Source organism: Aptenodytes patagonicus, chromosome 23 (assembly GCF_965638725.1).
Source record: "Aptenodytes patagonicus chromosome 23, bAptPat1.pri.cur, whole genome shotgun sequence".
In the NCBI taxonomy this organism is placed as follows: Eukaryota; Metazoa; Chordata; class Aves; order Sphenisciformes; family Spheniscidae; genus Aptenodytes; species Aptenodytes patagonicus.
This window is the reverse complement of record NC_134971.1, coordinates 6,784,263-6,807,634: the sequence shown is the minus strand read 5'-3', so window position 1 is coordinate 6,807,634 and position 23,372 is coordinate 6,784,263. Positions and strand designations below refer to the sequence as shown.

The window sequence follows — 23,372 nt, the reverse complement described above, 5'->3', positions numbered from 1 at the left end:
TATATTCGTGCTGAACAAACATAAATATGTTTTTGGACAATAACATTTCAACTGTCAGAAACAGCATGGATAAAAATGACTTACTCAAAGATTCAACCCTCTCCCCTATCCCTAAAATTATGTAATTCAGAAATACTGTTGACAAAATTAAGATTACAGATACTCTCTATTGGCAAATCACATTTACAGTTAAACGCCACTCACCTTGGTAGGCGACTGCTCAGCAACAAAAATTCTTTAATGTATTTCGTACTTAAAATACTGGATTCTATACCACACAGATGTCATGCTACAGACCAGGCCTCAAGTGTGCCAGGCAACGTACAGGACTGCTGCACCTAAAGTATACACTCCCATTTCAATCACCTATGAAAACACACTGGCCAATTCTTCAAAGGACTGTAGCAACAAGACTACTCAACAGTAGTTTAACCAAAAGAGCTTCAGAGATTTCCACAAGAAAAAAAAAAAAGGAAAAAACCAAACAGTTGCTTCAATTCCACAATCAAATGAAGGAAGAACAAAAAAAAAAAAAAAGAGGAAAACAGGAAAAGAAAAGCAAATGCCAAATTAAAAAAAAAAAAACCCATACAGGTAACTGTGTTTTTCTTCCATTTTTTATAATCTTTACCACTTCAATAAAAAGGAAATCTCAAGGATAAGTGTCACTTTTTTTTAAAAGCAAACATACTGGATTTGAGTTACTTTTTTCCTTGCATTTAGATGCCAATTCCAGCAGAGCCACAAGGAAGCACGGGGCAAGTTCTGTTCACTGGGTTTGGTATCTCTAAAGCTCAACTAGATTCTAGGTATTCTAGATTTCTTCCTTACAATGGAAGGTTCACCACGCTTTTGCTCTCAACTAGAAAAAGATAGGTCATACTCCAAGGTTTTCTGAATATTTGGGTCAGACCGAGGTTCTGGCAATTCAGTAAAGAAGTCAGTGACCCAGAAAACCATTCTGGAAAAACGCAAGGCATACGCTCACTTCAAGTAAGTAGCAGGAGGCAAATTAATATGCAAGTATTTTCACAATTATTGCCACATCAAGCATGGCATATCCAAAGCATATAAGGAATCAAGGACATGTTCCACGCTGTTTTCAGTTGATTACTCAAGTTACTGAAAGGTACATGTACTTTTTATTCATATACACACAGAGACCCCACCTAGATTATACTTAGGTCATGAGAAAGAAACCAGCAACTTCTAGGCAATTTCCCAGAACTGAACTATAACCATGGCTAGCTTGAAACACAAGATAATGTCATGCACTCACAGAAATATCGAAAGAGACCAGGTGACAACACTGTCCTATCTTCAAGCTCCCCCCTGAACACAGTTAGAAAAATAAAAAAGCAAACATCCCCTTCCGCACTGTAGATTACGTCCCCCCAAAACTGACATTATAAAGTAACAGCCCTGTATTTTTAATTGTTATGAAATAACATTGTTTCAACAAAAGTGCTTTAGAAATCTGCATCTGTAACTTTATTAAAAAACACAGCCACGGGCATGTGCTTTATTTGATAGATCAGAAGCCGATTTGGAGCATCTGTACAGAAACACTTACGTGGGTCTTCTGCTGATCAGCCTTACTATAAATTCGGAACGCTAGATGAAAACCAGCTTGACCTTTTGGCTAAATGGGAAGTTCTTAAGCAAATTTGTCTCGTCAGTCATTCGCTTTTCCTGCTCATCTTGCTTCAAAGTAATATTTGGGGCTATTTAAAGCAACGGTGATTTTGAAGAGATCTCAAAGCCTCCTACATCAAAGGAGGCAAAAACTTCAACCGCTCTGTCAACGCTTCCTCCAAAGGATGGACATCAACAATGAAGCAAGGTTTATTAAAGTCACTTCAGAGAGATTTATCCCCATTTCCAAAAACATGGCCATTTAAGCTCTCCTTTCTACATTAGGAAGAAAAAAAAGCAACCTAAAAAAGCTTCTAATAACATAGGCTAAATAAATATTTTTTTTTTTTTTAATTAATTTGACAACCATTTTTTAACCTTAAAAAGGTTTATTTTTCAGAACATTAGAAACAAGTTCAAATTCAACCTTCAGGTTCTGCTAACGCAAATTAGCATACTCTGAGGTATGGTCTTTGCAGTTTGATAAAGAAATACCTTGAATGAAATTAATGAGACACCTCTGCCACACACTAGTAAAACACACAGATCTGATAAATACTTCAAAAAAAATATAACAGCAATGAATGAAAGACAGCGCCAGAGAGATTCAGGGCTGCAATATCAAGTCTCACCCCAACCACCTGGGATACAACTGGCCCACTGATAGGCAGTCAGTACTCGGGGAACAGACACTGCAGAATCAGAAGAGCACCTGCACCTCAGCTGCCCCAGTTCACAGCCCAGCACAGTAGCCTGAAACTTCAAGTAAATTTGGTTTTGCAAGAAAGTACCAACTGGAACAGGATCTGATGAAGCTCAAACACATTTCCTTCCTGCTGACTCTTCTGTTTTATGAGAGTGACACCTCAAATTGGCTTGTCCATTTGTTTGAAGACAGCCGGAGCCTTGATGGAATCACCTCCTTTTTATGAGCATACCCCCCCTATTGAAAGCCACGGGGTTTTAGGCACTTGCAGACCTGGACCTAGGTGTTTTAACGACGGTGTTGCCGACCTCCGGAGAAAGCATCCTGTGGGCGGAACTCACTGCAGAGGGTTAGCGGAGTCCAAGGAACATTTACATCACAAGGAAGTTGTTTCAACAAACTTTCAGCAGCATTCACACAGACCTTATGGCCGCTGGCAGATGGCTACATTTTGCTTCCTGTGCTATCCCTCTTTTAGAATGGTGGAGCTGTGATCACAAGGCACTTACATGAAGTCTCTCTCCCACTTGGCGTGTTGTTTGCCACCTCCACTAAATTCTAAGATCCTGTAAAGAACATCTTTTATCATACCACATATAGGAAAAGGAAGAGAATACCAGACTGATGATTTTGTAATAGTCCTCCATGCAGTAAATACTTTGATACCATACATGCTTTATTTTATTAGGGCACCAGGTTTTTAATCGCGCAACATTCAATGTGCATGGTTACACACAATAAAATTTACTTCAAAACACTAACAATTCATTTGGCAAACTTAGGATAGCACAAAGTTCTAGTGGGAGAGGAGGGGAAAAAAAAAAGGAAAAAAAAGTGTGTTGTTTTATGTCTCCCCCAGAAGGCATGCAGTTGTGTTTACATTTTAAGCTTATTTAAACGTATAACCTCTGTAAGCAAAACCAGCCCTCATTTAAACACTTTCACAAGGACATTTTATATAGTTAAGAAAGCCTTTTAAAGTCTTCCTCTAGGTTTTAAGCATCAGACTAGTCACCTAGATTGCTTCCCTATCTTGCATTATCCTTCAGTTCTGACATACTTACTCAACCACTTCACCATGTTCTAAAAACTAATTTTAAGAAACAAATTTATAAATGACAAATCCGTGCAGATTTTTCAGTTTTGAATCTCTTAAGCTTTGCAAAGCTTCATACAAGTAGAGAATATTTTTCTCTGTTGTGTGAATGAGCCTCACACCATAAGGAGCTTAAAAACCGAAGTAAAAACCCCTTTCCTTTACATGCTTCTTACTAATTGCATTAAATACACTACAAGTACCGATATTTAGCATCCTGGAATGAGATTATCTAGCCATGTATCTGGAATAGAGTGGAAACACAGGAAACCGGTGGAGGCTGGACCTTCACCTATTCACTTCAAATTTTTCTACCACCTATACATTCACGTAGCAAATGTAGTAGTCTATACAAGTTTATTGCTTAAAACTTTTAACACCATTTCGTTAGTGACCTGGAAAAAAAAAAAGGAAAAGAAAAAGGCAGTATAGCAGAGGGGAGGAATGGGGGAGGAGAAACACATTGCTTTCTCTCTACATGAACGTTCACAAGGTGACTGATTACTCAGAGAGAAGTGGGACAGATAACAAGAAATTCTGACGCGCTGTGTTAATGGAGATGTATATCCACATTTCAATCAGACTGCTCCCAATGAGACTGGAGAAGACAAAAGCAGAATCAGAGTAGAAGAAAAATTCTCAAACTGTTTGTATACATTCACAACTATTCTTTCTGTAAAACTGCAGCATCTGGTAGAGAAATAAGACTAATATAAGCAGAAAGATGCAAACAAGCTTAGGAAACACAAGCCATTCTACATCCCCCCCCGTATATTTCAAGTCCTTTTTTCATTTCTCTTTTATATAAATCTACACTTGAGCATTTGTTTCACTTACCTTCATGTTTTTAAGATTTGCAGTTATGCATGTGCTTAAGGGGAATACTTAAAGTGTTTGTTGAAAAAGCAGTCACATAAAAACAAATAAATAGTATCCTCACTGCAATCCCTACACAGGTCCAGCTGGAAGACTGCAAACCCAAGAGCAACTTCCATGGTATCAGGAGTCATGCCTGGAAAAGTCCAGTGAATTTTTTCCTCCTTCCAAAGCCTTTTCATTTCAACATCTTCCACCGGTGCTGAAAGGCGTGATGTATTCTTCCAGAAACTCCACTGTCTTAAAGCTACTTTTGCCCAGGTTTTAAGATAAGAGGTTGTTCCATGTTATTTTTTCCAACAATGCCACCTCTGACGTTATTTCTTCATCCTCACCAATTACTGTTTCAAAAGTTTGTTATTCCTGGAAAGAGCTAGGATTACTCTGAAAGACGATGTTACACTAGACTTTACTAGAGCACAATTTTTCCAGCCTACTATTTGGCCCGGCATGCATTTCCATCTCATAGGAGGGTAAGAGAAACCTAACACCTTGAAGGTTGCAGGTAAAAAGGTGAGAGAGATTTGCAAGTGCTAGTTGCTGCTGAGACCCTCAGCCCTTGAAACACTAAAATCTATTTACAACATAAAAAAAAAAAAGAAGAAAACAAACAGTCACAAACAGATGGGAGAAACAGAAGAAAAGGAAAGTGTAAATTGATTTGGCCAGGACAATGTTGGAAGATGTCTACAAGTACTTAATAGAGTTAAATGTTTAAAAAAGAAAATCATTTCCCTGTAAGTTCAGACACCGAGGTGGTAAATAGCACCGTATGTCATACCATATGTCAGTCAGCAAACAACCTTAACAAATCATCTTTCAGAAAGCATTCTCTAAAGCTACATGTTATTCCTATTTCCCTACACAAACAGGAACTATCTTACTTTAAGCAGTGATGCAAGAAAATTCACACACTGTTCAGGCGTTAACCCTTTCAAACATCAGGCAAATCAGCCCACAACGCACAAGTTCAGTGGCCAGAAGGCGTCAAGGTATTCTGCAAAGAAACTAGTGCCATTGACACATGCAGAGCGAAGACAGCGCAGTTACTAAACCCACACGCTACCCCCACTTGAAAACAAATATTTTTTTTGCCACTGTCTGAAGTGACAAGAACAACCTTAGGAGTTCTTAGGAGTTATTGATTTGCTAGACTTGCTGAAGTCAGACCTTCCAAATCAACTGAAAAAAAATCCATGCATCGCTTTCATGTGTTTTACAAGGTCTGTTGCTCCAAAAGGAAAGGTTAGCCTTTGAACACCACAGGCTAGTCGGATTTAGAATATGCAGCATTTGGGAAGAGAACAAGTTGCCTATGATGATATTTCGGAACATTAAATATAACAGCAAGATCTTTCAAATGTCTCCTTCTTACGCAGTTACTGTCTAGCCCCTCATACAGCCCTTGGTCTAGCAATTTGCTAGCAAATTTGAGGCAAGAAATAGAAGCCTTAAGAGCTAATACTTTAACTCATCTATACATGCCCATGCATTAACACTTGAAATGCCTCCATCTGAATTTCTAAAAGTCCTTATGGGTAGGTTAACTATCAGTAACACTCACAATGCTAGTCAGGAATGAGATTTTACTTTATTTTAAGAAGATACTTTAGTCTCTCCACTCTCAAAGAAGTTTGCTATGATGCAGCAGGAAGAGTGCCTTCCAGGAAGGGGAGGAAGGAAAAAAAAAAAAAAAAAAAAAAAAAAAAGACCTTTGTCAGGGTATGCAGGAGCACTACGTGCGTATGCACACACTTAGGCCTAGAAATGAATTCCAGGCATAAAAAACCACAGCAAACCACTCCTGTGCATTACTGTCGTCTCACTGAAACCACTATATTTGTAAAAATAGCTTTAAAAACTTGTGAAAGGTATTCAGGTTCATACCCCCCAGTGTTATTTCTAACCAGGAGCATTTTTGCAGTGTGTTCTTCAGAAAGGCATCAGACCTCTGCCTCTCTGAAAGCTTATCCCACTGGATTTCACTTATCAGACACAGATGGTCCAGAATCGTGTGGTTATTCTATTACCGATACCTTTCCTTATTGTCACAGTACCTGAGAAACTGCAATACACAAATTATTTTGACTTATTTGATGTCCAATTTATTACTCTCAACACTTGAGTAGCTTCCAGAAACCTAGTAACACATTTCATAGAGGAAAGACCTATAGATGATTTTACGCTTCATGCATTGTATAGATTATGGGGCTGCAGTTTCCTAACTTAGACATTTTCTGCCCTCTATCAAATCAAGATTCGCTGCTCTCATGTATCAAAAATGACAGAGAACAGAATGCCTAAGCCCAACACAGGAAAACATGTTATTTGCATAATTTTGCTAATAAAAACCTCTACAGTATTTAGAATATAGGACTAGACTAAATAGTTCAAAACTCCAAAAACTTTTAACAACTTTCCCAAATGGACATTTTATTCGCATTTTGTATTCAAAATAAATCACAGTATTCATACTGACCCATGAGTCAGCCCAAGTCACTGCATTTCTAACAAATGAAAAAGAGACATTTAAATCACTTCACAGATTCCTCCTCAGAATGCACGTACCAAATAATCAGGAGCTCTTGAACCACAGCAGAGAATGCTGAAAAGACCCTCACCCAAACAAAGCTGGAAGCATCATGCCATCAGCAAGTTTTTCTGAGATGACAAGGTCACCAGGTTAAGTATAACAGGGTTTTCTGGCATTAGTTATAGGATTCTGCTGACTTAGCTGTTCATACTGAAGAATTCTTCAAACCTGTTTAGCGGGTTGTCAACTTGCTATTTCACAAGCTAGTTCCACGTTCATTCCTCATGCAAATCGGTGCAATCTCCAGCAGAAATGGAAATGCCTTACACCAAAGCTGGAGTTCATTAGAAGAACACCAGTGGGGGGCTACTCATTATTTTGAAGTATCCCAGTTCATGAAAAACTATTTTGAGTTACAAAGAACGTTAAACAGACCTTGGGTCTGTTATGTCAGATTCTAACACAGATGTCCATACTGTAATATATCGATGCATTTCTCACGCTAGCTAGCATTTTGAGTCCCTTATCTTCAGCAGTAACAAGTTCACACACAGTTATATTTATTAATGAATACGCCTTCCCATTGTTTGCGAGAAAAATGCATGTTTAACAAAGCTCTGCTGTTCTCCAGACTCTGGTCACACAGGGTTATTTAGAGATTGCCACCTTTAGATTATAATTCCTGCTGAACTGTTTCTCCAGATGAGTTGAACCGTCTCACTTTTATTTTGCTATTCTTATTTTATTCTCCAAATGTAGACTACAGGTTTTCAGGCAGGAATGTACTCTCTAAATCTGTTTGAGAATGCAAATCAACAATAACCTCGGAAAAACCTTGAAAATCAAGCATCTACATTAATTCTTCTTATTATTTTAAACCTTATAAAGAATTAGGAAGATCAGAGAAGGCAGACTGAGAGACACTTTCTATCTATTTATTATGTGCCCTATAGTCTCTAAAGTCGTACATCCTTTTATTTGCCACTCCTGTAATACAAAAGTTGTGACCCAGGTTTTCTGAAGTGCAATTTTGCATACCTGCTCCCACACACTGCTCTCAGCAGCGCACGCACACACACACAAACCTTTAGCACTTTGTGCCTACAGGAATATTCAAAAGGGAAATTCCAACATGCATATGCATAAGTTAACACTCAGATGGAAATCCAAACCTACACAAAGAATTTAGAACTACATTTCTTTACGTATTCAAATTTTTGGAAATTTTAACGCATAAACGAGAGAAGCAACACAGCCTCAAGAACTAGCCAAAGCACCCAGTGCCAGGAATTCCTGAGCAACTGTCCCAGCAATCACTGACACTATGGCCCTTAGCAAATCCTCTAACATCTCCATGTTAAGGAGTTCCTTGTCCCAAAGGGTAGGGAGTATTTTTAATTCTCTCAAAGGACTATTATGAAGATTAATTAAGGTCTGAGCAGTGTTTTGAAGATCAAAACTGCTATGCTGTTATTTATTATTAAAGAACAACAAAGTACATTCTTGTTGTCTATAACTCAACTTCATAGAGAAAACAGTGAAAGAGCACATGTGCTCGAGTGCATAAATTAATTCTCCCTGCCCTGACAAGCTGTGATTTGCATAACTGCATTTTTAGTCACCAAAACCCCATCAGTAAATCTATACTCATCCCTTTGAAATATCTTAAAGGCCTTAAGGAATATAACCAATATAGTTTCTCTTCTGATTCTTTTCCAGGATAAGCTTTTCCTATCAGATATTTCTGCCTCAGTTCAGCAATGCCTTTTATCCTATACGGAGCCCTGGGATTACTCACATGCTAACATTAGACATATTCTGAAGTGCTTTGCTCAATCAGAAATTCAATACCTATTTTGGATGTTTCCATTCAAAAAGAGGAGAGAGGGTGACAGCATGGGGTGGTGGGTAATTTGGGGGCGGGGGGGAATCACAATTATTTATTTTGGAGCTCTGTTTTCTTCACAGGCTTTCCCATCAGAAAATGACTAATCTACACAGCAAAGTATTTCACAAAAATTTCCACTACTGAAATCTGCATAGAAATACTATGTTGCACGGTGTATCACTGATTTTCACTCCCTTCAAACGCATACACACATACAACTTCTAAATCATTTACTAGAAATGCCACCGTATTTCAATTATATTTGTATTCTTAAAACTTGGAATCACCTGTATTTTGGCAGCATCTCCACAACAACACGAAAGGTGAGTAGTATTAACAAAACTTTAAAAATAAAAATTAAAAATCCAGAATAACTACTCTCAGGTCTTGCCACCACAGCCATGTTTTCCTGATCTTATTCAAACAGCTACAGCAGGAGATTAGGTTCTCCAGCATCCCAGCACTTGGATGTAACAGTGCAAATACTTAAAGAAAACAAGAATGCAAGCTGTTGGACCTAGAGGGTAGAGAGCACTGAAAACTGATGTAACCTGGACAGCTACTACCACCCTTACACTTCAAAAAAAATGGTTAACAAAGGGTCCGGTATCTGCAAGGTGCTGAGTATCTCTCCGGTGTGTCAGCCAATATCACCTCTATTCCCATTACCTTAGTTTGCACTCATAAGATTCTTAAAATCCACAGCACATACTTATTAAAAACACAGATACCAGATTGTGAACTTCTGTACTTTTTAGACTGCTTTGAGGAGAAAGTTGTGTTATATTTAGCAGCCATATGGCACCCCTCCTCCACACACATGTTTTCTAGCGATAAGAACTGACAAATTAAGTTTTCTAAAACACTGATCTATATGTTTTTATTTCCAATTTTAATCTTAGAAGTTAACTGTGGTTTAGTTTTTAAACTTGGCATTTGACAAACAGGAAATGCAAGGGGTACCTGTAGCGAGTGATGCAATCAAGAAAAAGTTTTCTTGTAATCTAGGTGAAAATTTCAGAGAGCTACTAAGCTGTATTCTAGACAGCTAAATTCTCCATAAATTAATACAATATGGCTACATAACTAAATAGCCAAGGATGTATTGGCTTCCTTATGCAATTTGCAATTGCTCCGTGTATGGATGACTGGAAGTATTAGGTAAAGAATACTCCCTGTAGTGAAATCTTTAAAAAATGATAGGTTACTTGCATATGTCAAGCTGCCGTACATCTTAACAGAGGAGGAAGCAAAAAGCACAGTGACAACCAACTAGCATACTGTAAAGATTTCAAAGATACAAGGGCAACCACCATACAGTCTTCCCATGCTCCTGGGAGCCAAGTTTACATACTGCCTGGAAGACAGAAAGCTGAATTTCCCTACAGCTCAGCCTAATTTTATAGAAGCTGCAGCCAAAGGTTAGAAACAGTTTTAAGGAGCAAGAGAAGACATTTGAGATATGCTGTCATTTGGGACAGCTGAAAAGGCAGGCTGAACATACAACATAAAGATCTACATAAACTTCACCCTGACGGCCACCCCGTCATGGGGAAAAAGAGGGACTGAAGACTCCTAATAATTTAACACTCCAAAAAAGAAATGGATTGTTTTCCTCTCTAGCAGCGAGAAGAATCACTACTTATCTGTCAACTAAATGATGCCCAGTTGCTTCTCCTCTTTCTGGTGTCTAGAGCTTTTCCAATTCTTTCTGTGCTTTTCTGGGGACCAGGGGCCCAGAGAACAGCCCAAGCGATGCTCTCACAGGCCAAGCCAGCTGCAGCCACCTGAACACCACACCCCTGCAAACTGATGCGGAGGGTGCCCTCTCCAACGGTGCCTGAACAAAGCCAGGCAGAACAACACCAGGCTCCAGAACTCGTACTGTGCCTCCACTTCGATGGCGCCGACCTCCTGCCAGCTTTCTTATAAGTCGCAGGTTGCAGGGCAGACCCGATTCAATTCCTGAGAGACTATGTAGGGCAACCCCAGCCTTTCCCTTCTGTCCGAGCAATTCCAGAGCAGCACAGAGTATTTCTTCAGCAAGAGAAAGAGGGACAGACATGAACATTACATGCATGCCTGAGCACACTTATGAGCTGCATGTCCGGGCTGAAAAATACAAATGAACAACCATGTTTTTTCCAGCTGGTGTGTTGTGTTCATTAGTCAAAGAAAAATAATAAACACTCAATACTGTGGTTTCTCTCCCTCTGCACGAAGTAATTCAGGGAATATGTTCTTTCAGTACAGCCCATCCTATCTTTAAGCCCTGTAAAATTCATGAAGGTGAATGATATGGCACAAATTGCTGCCTGAATCAGAACCTTCATGCTGGACGACCTGCTGGAGACCGTAACCCTCAATGTGCCAGGCAACACATTTTGCAGAGAAGTAGCAATTTCTTCGAAACACTGATTATTCCCTCCCGTCTTCCTTGAGGAGACAGCTATCACAGAATGAAAAATAATTGTGAAATCGGAACAACACCAGGAAGCAGGGGAAACAAATTGCTTCATAGGCCAGAATTATTTGCACAGAACATTCGAGAGAGAACAAAATGTTTAAGGATGCAATCAATCATTAAGATTTCTTCCAAAAGAAAAAAAGCACACACAATCATTTGTTTAAAGCTTGCCTCAGTGAAAAAAAAAGTCATAGAATAACCATTCCTACATACTTGATTATCAAATCAGAGCTTGGTGGGAAGAACAAGTAAGAAAGTCCTCCAATTAACTAACTTTTTTTTTTTTTTTTTTTTTTTTTTTGCTTTAAATGTGGTGGTTGAACACTGCTGTTGAAAGACGTGGGGAAAAGCAGATCTCTGGTCTTCTGGCAGTTTTTCCCATTCTTGAACAATTCCTCCTTCAGATGCACAGCCACAAAGGTTCAAAGGTCCCCGCAGCCTTTGTTCTCAGTTCCAGAGTAGTTACAAACAAACTTTTGTTCCTGTTTCTTCAATGAAATAAGCTGCAGCAGTTACCAATGATTGAACTTTACATCTGAAGCTTGCCTTGTGCATCATTCAACTGAAGGACTGCGGAATCTCATTTACTCTTCAAGAATAAATTATCAGAACCTTTTCTGAAATAAAAATCAACTACTGCTTACTGAATCAACCTCCAGCAAACGCATTACACTTCTGCATATACATAGAAGCGAGGAAGGATGGACACACTTTGGTTTACAGATTGTATCAAAAAATTTTTTTGTTTTATCTGAACATAATATCTATAGCTATTGCTTATTCATTTGTGAGTTTTATTATAAAATTCTACATGTTTTACATTTTAGTGCAAAAGTGGTATCTGTCAGCAGTTTTTAAAATAACACACGCACACACGTGCGTATATGCACCAGAAACAAACAATGATGACCCAAACAGCAATTTTTATCGTTTCTATCCCAGCCAGAGTGTAAGGGATGAGATGATGATCATAAGGACAAGCTGGGAAAGCAGCTACTGAAATATATTCACATTCCATGAAAAGCTGATATGGAAATTGTTGCTAAAATTTGTAAAGATTCTATCAGGTTGTATCAGCTGCTATGTAAATTTTGGGGAAAAAACAAGGTGCATTAGTAAGCGGGAAAACAGGCTTTTTGAATTATAAATAAATAAATAAAAATACCGAAATTACTCTTTTAAAAGATTGATTGTTCCTAGCAGGTGGGAGTTGACTCTCTAGAGATGCTTCTTGTAAAACACACAGCACAAAAGATACCAAAGCGCTTTTTTTTTTTTTTTTCTGTTTTGTTTGGGTTTTTTTAATAAATTGTGCCTTCAAGCTAGAGCACATAGGCTGGCTATTATGAAATCTAATGAAAACCTTCATGAATCATAACAAGGAGTAAAAGGGTAAATCCCAGCAAATATTCAAAGGCTCTTGCAATAATTAAAATTACGCTCAAACAGGGGTTGCCCAGCTGCATTCTTCTTCATAATAGCCACACTCATGCCCCTACGGAAGTCGGTAAGAATATGTCCAAACTGTAACATTTGGATTTGGAAAACTTTTGGTTTTACACTGGCACCAAAAAACATCAAACTGCTTTCAAAACACCAAGCACTGGATCTTTTCTTTTCCCCTAGAGCACTCACATGCACCTTGAGCGTTCTGAGTATTGAGACCAAAAAGTTCACCTCCCAAATGCCAGGAAACATTGTTCCTGAAATTTAAAAAAATCAACTTAACTTTAACATTTTAACAGACGTTTGTTTCATCGGTGATAAATACATCTCAGATAACAAAATACACAGAGGATTAAACACGGTTTTCTTTAAGAAGTGAGAATTTTCAAACCACTTATAAGAACCTAACACCTTGCCAACAAAGTTATTTTTAGTGAAACTGATTATCCCAATCTGCCAGTAAGTGATGACAAAGCTTTTAGAATACCACCTTTCATCCTTGTATCTTAAAAGCAACTTACCAGTAGTAAATAAATCACTGTCATCCTTCTCTACAACTGGATTCTGGGGCCATGGCTGCTCTGTCCGTGTACTGCTCAACTACCCACTGACACAAGTTTGAACCACAGCATGCGATGTCACACAAGCTGTGTGACAAACTTTTGCCGTAAAACATTTTCACCTGCTTTATGACTTTATGCTTGCTGTAAGATAGAAAAGATGGAGCAAGACCAAATTAAAAGTAACACAGGACTGAAAACTTGTTCAGCTAGCACAAAGCCCGCTTTAAAAGTAAACTAACACCCACAAGCTAAATTTGAACTGTCACAGTGAGTTCATCCAAGAACAGTGCTTTGCATCATGTGACCCTTATGTTATAGATCCGCTACCAGGAGGTCTAAGGCCACAACTCAGGCTGTGGTTGACCAAGTGTCCCTCCATCTGACAAACAACCTCAGGGATATTTAAGGATTTAATTTTACCCTGAAATCCATAGGAAGCCAGGCTCCAAACTTGTTGTGGTCCTGGTTTAATGAATTAATGGCGGAAATGGGAGAAACTCCACTTTCTCCCATTCTTAAAGAGTTATAATGGATACACTAAATCAATGCCTTCTACCCACAAACATTAAAGGCTGAGATGTGGACAGGCACAAGCATTGGGCACACCAGGAAGGGAATGGAGGGGCAGCAATTGCAGCTTCTTCATCAGCAAAAGCAACTGAGATGACACAAGGATGAATGATTCATTGATCAGTAGTTTATGCTGAACTACTGCTTCAACTAGTGACTTCAAGCCACATCAACAGGACACGCTCAAAATGTTGCAACTTAGCTACAGGAACAAGACTAAAAGAAAATACAGGTTCTTAAAACAATGATTTTAAAAAGTGGAGATTTGGGGGTATTTTATTTTCTAAACTACGTGTTAAAAGACAGGAGCTGCTGAGCCATATTCTCATCTGTTATAAGATTCATAGATGATACTATGAACTCCAGACCTACACATGTGTAACTAAGCACAGAGCAAAAGAACATCCAGTGAATAGTAACAGTTAAATGTCATAATCACCACTTGACAATACCATCTAAATATATTCAAATCATTACTATGACGATAGTTAATATTGTGTTTAATCAAAAAGCAAGACAATAACATAAGGAAGCCTATACATGGCACGTTTACCAAACTGACCACAGTAAAGCTGGTAGCATTGGTTTATCAGCTTAAACAATCAGCAGCTAATTAACTGTGCATTTAACAACTAGGTAATAAAGTTTCTTCCCAGGGAAAATCAGATTGGAAAAGTCAACATCAGCTTAAACACGATTAACTTCCTGTCCCACTGCTGGTAAAGCAAATCCAATTTACTAAATAGTTTAAAGGGCAGTTTTTAATTATTTCACACATTTCCAAAGAATCTAACACTCCATACACACAAATATGGCAAGCTGGTCTGGTCTACTCAGGCATACACAGACTCCAGCAACACTAAACACCACTTAAATAAAATACACAAAGCCTTCTTCACGTGCTTAACAGCCCCAGCCTAGTAACTTGTACTGCAGAAGCCCCCACGGGTGTTAGCAGGAATCTTGACGGGAGGGAAACCACACACAGTTGCAGCACATATAATACACAACAAAATACTAACTAGAAGCGTTTCTTTCAGACTTTTCCATTACTTCATTACTTCCTATTTCTAAAACAATCTCTAGGAAACAAATACACAGCAAACAAAGAAACTCTCCTGAGTAAGATTTACATATTTTACCTGGTTTCAACTGGCACGCACACACACAGACTACTCAACAATCTATATATCTAAAGGGTTTCACACAGCAGAAATCGAGGCAATGCAGAAAAACGGTGTGGGCGAAACACAGCAAGTCACCAACCAAAGTAGAAGTAGGATTCAAATGAGCAGCTCATAGCTGTATCAGTGGAGCGACAGCTTTGCTGCCTTCCTGCAATTTTTACCCAATACAATAATTAAAAATTGAAAATTTAAATTTTCCAACTTTAATTGTTCAGCACCAAAGACAACAATTTGTTTTCAGCTACAACATGGATTTTAAAAAAAAAAAAAAAAAAAACACCCAAACAAAAACCCCACAAAATTAATAGTGAAAAGAAACGGTTTCAACCAAACCGGCTCAGAATTGCTGAATGACTGCTGACCCGCAGCATTATATCCTCAGGTTATGCGATTCTCCAAGTTCTGGTTGGCTGGAAGGCCTAATCTGCATAACAATAACTACAAAAAATGGCTTCCCTTTAGTGTCCTCAGTACACACATCCCTTCTCTCACTGTTGGCTAATAGTGCACAGCCAGCCTGTTCAAAGGATTAGCATAAGAATAGAAATGACCACAAAAATCCACGTGCTCCGACTGACCAGACTTGTTGACCTGCTTCACCCAAGTTAGCAAATTGACTTATTTTTCAAAGGAAAACAGTTGTTGACTTTAAAAGTTGATAAACACTTGAATTTGTTTCTTTCGTATTATGGTATCAGACATCCCGAGGGCAGCTACCAGACCCAAACAGTAAATCTGAACTTTCCTTGTTGTAGGCACAGACATCACACGTGGTCACCTTCAAGTTCAAATTCTTGCACAAGTCTGGTGGCGGAGAATGGGTCTGTCGGGACCCTTCTCAGCTCGGATCTACCATGTTCATCATAAAATCCCCTCACCAGTAAGCTCATAGGCTCTGCTGGTACAAGATGCTGCTTGCAGTCCACTAAAGGCTGAAACCAGATACCGGAGCTGCGGTTCAAGAGCACAGCTGCGAGAGGGAACCGGCCTCCACATGTGCGCACGCTGCACCTGACAGAAGCCACCCTTACTTACAGTCCCAAGAGAGCAATTAGTCCAGGTTTTTGCAAGTAAAATTTACAAATTTACCTACATCTCTGTATAGCTTCTTCCCCTTCTGCCCTTACCCTGGGATCAGCCAAAATGGTATCGAGCCAACAACTGTGAGACAATAGCTCCTGCCATGGTCACTGCCACTGGAATCAGATAGGAACTACTACACGGAGAAGAGTATTTTGAGAGGAAGTGCGAATGAAAATAATCCCCCAGTTCACAAAGAGGCCAACATCTTCCCTTATTTGTGGAGAGAAGGACACAAAGGCCAAGGGAACCCGTTCCAATTTTTCTCTCCTATACAAACTCTTCTAGCCATAATAAAGTATCAAAAACATCATTTATTTTTGGAAATGTGTGTATTGGGTTCCTGAAAAACACACTGAATTTTTGGATAAACATATTACAGTGTTTGACATGTCTGTTTTGAAATGGGGGAAGTTGACTGGCATCATCCCCATGATGTGGTCTGACACTTCATGCAAAACAATGCATTCAAACAGCAAAATGACATTTCCTTTTCAGAAGTTCACAGAAGAAACAGAAGCCCGGGGAAAATGGTCAAAGTAGCACTATTCCCCTTTTTGTTAGATTTCCTCCACCCCCTCTGGGATCTTCTCCCCAGCCAGTAAATCACCACTGCAATCCTTCCCCCCTTAAATTCAATGACATCACCGTTTCCCTCATTTTGCATTACAGAAAAATAGACTATTAAGAACTGGGATACTGATATTTCACAATCCATCAGCGAGTGATACAAAACCACTGCAACATCCAGCTACAAACATACATAAAATCTAAAAAGCAAAACAATTCCCCAATGACATTTCTGCTGACGTGCCTCAGATGCTCTTTGTTGCTTCAAAAACTTTACAAATATACTTTAAACAAACAAATCCCAGGTTAAGTCCACAAGCTGAAATATTGAACAATAATTTGCTTCTGGCAATGGACTAATGTTTCTGTACATTATGCACGGTATTAATACCACATTAACACTTTCAGTTCTGTTGTTTCCCCAAATAATAGGTTTTACAAAACACATATTGCCAGACTCTCACCCCATTTTCCCTGGTACGGCACAAGCAACCTCCGATAAGTTTCATGAAAACAAATCAGTCCAAGCACAAGAACTATTTGTTTGCTCTTTTATCATTAAGAATATGTAATATTTTACTTGCCGGTCAAAATAATTCGTTCACTCAAGGCTAACCTAATTTTGCAAAATTAGAATGAAAAGACGTCTGCGCAGTGGGAAAGAAATTGCACGGTTCTAAATAAGCACGTGCAGGACATCTGTCCCTATTCTGTAGAAAAAGGTCTCTATTCCCATGGTCAAACCTCAAACCCTTGAAACAGATATTCTTCTATAAGAGTCTTGGAAACTTACTCATTCTGTTCCATGTCCAAGAGGAGTGTCTGGTCACCTTTGGATAACACACTTCAGGGTTATAGCTCTTCCTTGAAACGAAATAGCGTATTTTAAGCTTCTACCTTCTAATGCCTTTTCACCTTTTCCTCTAAATTGCATTCTTACCAATGACAGCATCAACCAACACAACAAACTGGACGCCCATCCCCAGCGGAGGCTGTCCGAGCCTCTGTCCAAAGTGCTGTTTTCTGCACTATCTCGTGTGGAAAGTACAGAGGTGTAACACAAAACAAGTCATTCCCATCACCTTCCTATGCTTCAACAGCCATCAGTCCAGTCTGGAGCAGCGGCTTGCGATACGAGACAGGTTCTCAGGGGAGAAAGAGATGGGACGCATAGCTTGCAAAAGGAAAACAGTAACGTACGCTGGTACACACATGCAAGTTTCAAAGGTTAATTTACCTTTTTCTCAAGTTGAAGCCATTGCTCAGAGTCCAAACATGTTACGGATCTTCCCTTACAAGACGCCGCACTGCTATCCTTCGCTCACCTCCCCATTGCAGTTTGGTGGGAAAGCTAATCAAGATCTTCCAGACAAAACCATCTCCACGCACACACACACACACGAAACGCCTGTCGGGCGCTCCTCCATTCCACACAGTTTCCTAGCGTACAGATGTCGCTCGCAGAGCACTCTCGGTGACCCAAGCGGACCCGCGGACGTTCACTGCACCTGAAAAGGTCTAACAAGGCGTTAAAAGGGCCCCATTAAATATGCCACAAAGGACAGCCTGCACAATGGAGAAGAGGGCCAAGCACAAAGCCGGACGGCAGCTGCACGCTAGCCGGGGAGCACAACGCGGGTTTTCCCCACGCCTGAAAAGCACGGGAATGGCACACGCAGGCTGAAATCCCACCTATCCCTCCTTTCCCAGCAAATTACTTCTTGGCGATAGGCGAATTTCTCCACCTCGGAGACCGTCCCCGGCGGACGACGACTGAACGCGTGCTATTAACCGCGGGCAAAAAGAGAGACGGGGTGGGGGGGGAAGCCACAAAACAAACAAAAAAACACCACGGGCGAGCCACGACTTCTTTTATTTGTTTATTTTCTTCTTCCCCCTCACGGCCAGGCTGAAAGTCCCCTCAGGCACCGGCCGCGTCCGTTGGCGGTAACGGCCGAAACCGTTGGCGAGGCTGCTGCCGCGCGCGCCCCCTCCCCTCACCCATCCCCGGCGCCGCCTTCGCGACACGCGGGGCGCTATCGCGACACAAGCCCCCCTCCCCCCTTCATGCCATCCCCCCCCCCCCCCAAAACTCCCCCCTCAGCCCTTCCCCTCCCCGCACTCACCTCGCTCCGCCACAGCGGGCGCCGAGCCCGGGCGCCCCTACCGCCGCCTACCAGCCGCGTCCCGCCGCCAGCGCCGACATGGCCGCCGCCGCCGCCGCAGGTGAGGAGACGACGGGGAACGAGCCGCGGGGAAGGGCCCCGAGCGAGGGGGAACCGCGTCCGGCACACGCCCCCCTCACACACGCTCACCGGCTGAGAGAAAGGTTCCGGGGCCCATGCGCGTTGCCGCCGCTCGCTGGCTCCGCCCCGCCGCCGGGAAAGGGCGGGCCGCTGCCGGGGCCGCGGCAGAGGGTGGGCGGCAACGGCGCGAGCGCTGCGCGGTGGGGAGCTGCGGCGGGGAGTTGCAGCGGGGCCGGAGGATGGGGCGTTGCACGGGGTGGCGGGGGTTGCATGGAGCGGGGGGGAGTGGGGGGCTGGAACAAGGGCGCGTGCAAGCGGAGGGTGGCTGGGAGCGGGGCCGCGGTGCAGCGGGGCGGCGTGGGTTGCACGGAAGAGGGTTGCAGCGGCGCGTGCGGGTGGGAGCACGGGGTGCAGGCTTGGGCTGGGAGCAAAGCCCCCGCACCTGGGCTACTGGTAACGGTAAAGCTGTGGGCCTGGGTAGCGGGGGGGCGAGGGGCTTCTGTGGGGGGGGGGAAATGCTTCAAGGTGCACCTGAGGTTTTGGGTCGGGCTGGGGTGGGGAGGGGGGTTGTGTTCATGTGAGGGCTGAGCTGGAGCGTGGGTGCGGTGTGGTTGCTTGGGGTTGAGGGAGGGAGGTGGGCTGAGTAAGGTGCGGCGGTTGTCCCGGCAGAGGCAGCGGGAGGGACGGAGCTTGGTGGGGCGTGCAACGGCCTCTGTGTGTGCTGGTATTGAGGCTGGGGCTGCTCCTACCGTTTGAGCAGTTGTGTTGGAGGGAGAGCACTCAAAATCTTGCCAAAGAGGTCCTGAAGTTTGGTTTGGTTTTAATACGGCCAGGCACGCTCCCTCTCTGAGGGATGGGTCCCAGCCAGGAGGGGTGGAAGTCGGGTGCCTGCCTGCACCAGGGCCCTCCCGCCTCCCCTGTGTTACTGCAGGGTCTAGAAAGGCGCTTTACCTCCGTCACGGGACTTGTTTACCCACGGGCAGTCTACTTGCACACCCTGCTCGCAATACAAAGCCTTCCCCTCTGTTTAAGCTTCAAATGTATTCAATCTAGTCTTGAGACAGTGTTGTTTTATCAGAAAAGGTTAACTTAATTCAAACTTTTAAGTGAGGTTTAAGTTTTAACCACAAACTCTGTTCTCCAGGTCAGTGAAGTGCCTTGTTGAATGGAAGGACCTGCAATGCTTCAGTAGAGGATCTTTTTGATAGAGACGTTACCCCTGTGTTGTGTTTCGGTAGCTGACCCCAACCGCTGTATAATGTGCTTTATAGATGCTTTATTGTATCATTAGCATTTTCAGAAACACACGACTTGATTTTGCTGGCAGTAGGCAACGTGGAAAATCCTTCCTGATAATTACACCATTTGGTGACCGCGGAGGTTAAAAATCTGATTGCTGGTGTATGTTTATTCCTTCAGTAGTGGCATTGCAAAGCAGTTACTCTGAGAGCGCTCTCTGCCTTTTTCCGTGGGCCCAGAGGCACAGCTGTGAGTAACATGGAGTTGTGCTGTGGATCAAGCATGTTGCTCTGCACCTGACAGTTCACGTGGGAGCGGTGGTATGTACTTTGCCTTAACCACAGGGTGACAGCTACGTTTGCATTGCAAAAGCAAATATGAAATTGGCCCACTTGATACGCTTTCAGAAATGTTTTAAAAGAGGCATAGTTGAAACTATTCCACAAGCTGGATTTGATGCTTTTTGGTTTTCGCTTCCATCTGTGAAACACTGTAAATGTAGTACGTAATCTACATTAAGACTACTCTGGTGATACCAGCTATCCAGAGTGTTTGGATAAATGATACCACTGTTTGCTAATGTATTGGGTGACTAAGAAAAGCAAGCCATAAGCATGCAGAACTTCTGAGTGAGCTTTAATTTAAAAGATTTGAAGAATTTTTAGTTGTTGTGATGAAAATTTTCAAAGCCTGTCGTGAGTAACTGGCGATAACTGTAAATGTGCAGAGAACAATAGCTCTGAGACATGTGAACTGCTTCAGACGCCAACAAACAAAAGTGTAGTTAAGAACAGTGGTGGCTTTTGGGCTCCATGTGTAAGGAGACAGCAAATCATGAAGATGTTGCACGGTATCCCTTAAAACTGGGAAGAGTGTAATTATGTGGGCTAATAAACAAAAGAGGATGCAGAAAATACATAAATTACAATGATGACAAGGCAAGACCATGTGATCTGTTGTGCTCGTGTGTGCTACAACCTACAACTCTGATCCTGTCAAACCTAACAAGTTAATTGGGATGAGCCAGGATGTACCACATGGTTCACTGCTGATGAAACCTTGGAGCACTGGAAGTGCTGCTGGTTCCATACATAGGAGGTTGCAAATTTAGTGATGTGTGAGTAGGTGATCCCTATCTATCCATCACTGATTTGAGTGACTTTGAAATTCCTGGATGAAAGATACCCAGAGCGTCCCCAAGTAGTTGAGCCTTTCCCTCGTAATTAGATACCATGATCTCTTTTGCAGTCTTAGTTCTTCCTTATTTTGACTGGCTGTCACTGTGTGATTTTTGCAAGCCATGTTTGTTGCTCTTCCCAAGCAGAGTATTTTTCATTATGTCTGACTAAAAACAAATGGTGGGCCGCATATAGGAATGCAGCTTGAGAAAACTGGAGGTCAAAGAAAGGTCTTGACTCGGTGCTGAGGATCCCTACTGCATTTTCCCTTTAACTGCCTCCCGCCAAGCTTGTGACTTGCGCTTTGAAGCTCACCACCTTTACTTTTTGTCTGAACATCTTTGCTTACAAATAAAGGGAGAATGTTTTCCCATCTCAAACTTTCTCTTTTTCTTGTTCATCAGTCCTTGGTCTTGCTAATTTTCTGGAAAAATTTAATGGCTCTTCGCAATGCCAGGATATGCTTCGACTTGAATGAAAAGAAAACTACAGAGCCCTTGTATCCAGTTCACCCAAACAGGAAGGGACTGATCTGAATTGCTTCAGCCCTTGCCAGTTATAGGTTGCTGTTGTGTGTCCACAGGGCTTGTCTGCCCTTTTCATGTCGGATCTGAAGGTCACTCGGCTCTGGTCACCTCATCAGCAAGCTAGCCGGCGCTTTCAGGAAAAAAAAACTTACCCAAAGGATGAGAGGGAGGAATACAGCCAGGTGTCGGATCCTCCAGATCTGATTTTTTTTAGTTTCAGGTTTTAAAAACTGATGCATATTTATTTGTTATCAAGAGTACGTTTTTTTTTCTCCCGAGTGAGGACTTATTAGAGCCACATGGCTTGTTACATATGTACTTTTTTCCCCCACTATTTTTTTTTTTTTTCCACTGGAGGGACAAGATTAGGGAAATTGAAGAAGGGGATTTTTCCTGGCTTAGAATTGTTGGGGTTTTGGGGGGGGCTTTTTTGTCTGGGAATGTCAATGGAAAGATGCCTCAGCCTCTGCTGAGTGAAGCTGTAGAGAGCAGCTACGTGGATAGCTAGTTCAAAGTTTTGTTTTGCGTTGTATAAGCTGGCCTGGCTGTGCTTTGAGAAGATGTTTATGTGAGATAACACTGTATCTTTCCTTCCTTTACTTCATGTTCTGCTTCTCTTAAATATTTTTCTTGGAGTGAAATGATAAATATTTAAGGCAAATCAGTTGCATTTGGAGATTTCTTCTGAGCTTTATACGTTTGTTTTGAGAAGATGCTGATGCCGTTGCCAAACAATACTAGACTCTGTTTACAAAATAAACTGGGACCACAACAAAGACGTGTGAAAGAAAAAAAGGTGGGGGAAAGGAAGAGTGAGAGACAATGTATTTCTGTTCCTGAAAGCTGCTTTGCACTTCTATAGCACCTTTCCTCCCAGTATTTCAGGGCACATCACAAGCATTAGTCATGCCTCATGCTAGATTTGGGAGATGAGTGAGGCAATTCCTGCCACTATTTAGAGAATAAGTCTCCTGGATATATATACCCAGGGAGAAAGGCGAATCCTTTCTGGGTTGTGGGAGCCAGACAGGTCACTATTGTATGTTTAGAGAGCTTGTTATATAGGGGTTCTGAATTTGGACTGTGGCTTCTGGATAATTACTACAGAGACAGAGTATCTAATTTATCAGAATCCTTATGAAGCTAAATCGGCGAGTGTTCTGCCATCAAGGAAAAAAGCATCGGCATAAAAATGCAACTAGTTTCATTCACTTCAGCTTTAAGCTAATCTTCATTTCAGTTGGTAGAGCTTGTAATTCAGTTAGGCAAGATTTCACACTTGATATCTCAATCCTCTGTTGAAGCCAATAGGAACATTGCTATTGACAATTGAAGGCAGGCTTTTTTCCCAAAAGTAGATGTTAGTGGTAAGAGCAAGAGACTTCATCCAAGTAACTTCAGTAGCAAATTTGACATGTTTGAGAGGACACTGGGGAAAACTCTGCCTTTACCAATATTCCTACTCATGTTTTCAGATTATAAATATATCTTTTCCTGACAATGGATATATTGACTCTGTCTGGCTGATTGCTCAGCTGGTCACTCTGTGACGTGCTGTGCTCCAT

At 41.6% G+C, this 23,372-nt stretch overlaps 1 protein-coding gene across 1 annotated transcript in view; it reads right to left on the bottom strand.

Annotated features, from left to right (window-relative positions):
- ARHGAP32 (Rho GTPase activating protein 32) overlaps nucleotides 1–18,861 on the bottom strand; it is a 256,290-nt gene extending 237,429 nt beyond the window's left edge. Inside the window, exon 1 of the mRNA XM_076358639.1 lies at nucleotides 18,744–18,861. The gene's annotated coding sequence lies outside the window, so the exon portion shown is untranslated. The remainder of the gene's footprint in view (nucleotides 1–18,743) is intronic.
- Nucleotides 18,862–23,372: the final 4,511 nt, after the last annotated feature.